Source organism: Guillardia theta (assembly GCF_000315625.1).
Source record: "Guillardia theta CCMP2712 unplaced genomic scaffold GUITHscaffold_107, whole genome shotgun sequence".
Classification (NCBI taxonomy): Eukaryota; class Cryptophyceae; order Pyrenomonadales; family Geminigeraceae; genus Guillardia; species Guillardia theta.
This window is the reverse complement of record NW_005434567.1, coordinates 27245-28329: the sequence shown is the minus strand read 5'-3', so window position 1 is coordinate 28329 and position 1085 is coordinate 27245.

The window sequence follows — 1085 nt, the reverse complement described above, 5'->3', positions numbered from 1 at the left end:
TACGAGGCCGGGCCCTGAGGATCGGCCGGCGGACGGAATCTGGTGTCCGAGTGTGACGTGTGCCACAGTGACCGTAAGTGCATCACGGCCGGCGCCGCCGACAGCCAAGTGTGAGTCGGAGGAGAGTCCGACCGTCACGGCGCGAGGAGGCCCGGCCCGCGCTCAACTAAGGCCTTTTGAGTCGCCGTGCGGCTGAATGGGCCGAGTTATGAGTCGGACCGGACGTGGGGACCCGGGCTGCCGTCCGATCACTCAGTGTGACGGACTCATCAATCGGTCAGTGGCAGCGCGGGGCCCGCCCCCGCGCCCGGCCGCCCGGCGTCCGATCGGATGCCACATCGGATCACCGTACGGTTGGCTGACTCTCCGACTCTGTCCCAGCCAGATGGGGACCGGACGGCCACCCCATGCGGAAATTTGCCGCCATCTCCGGGCGTGACTATGTATCGGGCGGCCCCGGGGGGAGGCTACAGTGCTTCCGAGCATGGCAGTCAACAGCGTTGACTCGCCCGGTCTTGGCTGGCAACCGGACTGGGACACTGACCGTACTGAGTCACGGCGGCACAAAGAGTATGCACCGTCAAGGAGAAAACTAACACTTGATATATGAGATCGGACATTGACCTTTGTGACTTGACCTGTTGGTTTCTTGTTATCATTCACAACTTTCCCCTTTTGAGCCTCTCTAGCTTCATCATCGATAGACTCCAACGTATGGATCGTCCTCGTCCGGCCCCCATCTCGACCCTCGCGATCTCTGCGGAAAGAAAAGTGAGAAGATGACGACGAAGACGACGAAGACGACGACGAAGAAGAACAAGAAAAAGAAGAAGTTTATGATGATGACGAAGACGAAGACGAAGACGAAGAAGATGATGATGATGACGACGACGACGACGGCGGTCAGGGTGGTGGTGATGATGATAGAGATCATGATGATCAAGTAGGTTCATCCACGAAGCTTACCACTGTTTGCGTTTCTACTTCAAGCTCCAGCTCGGGCTGCAAGGCTTGCCCACTGACCAAAACAAGAAACGAGGAAAGGACAGGAGACAGAAAGAAGGAAGGTGGTGGGAGAGGAGGGA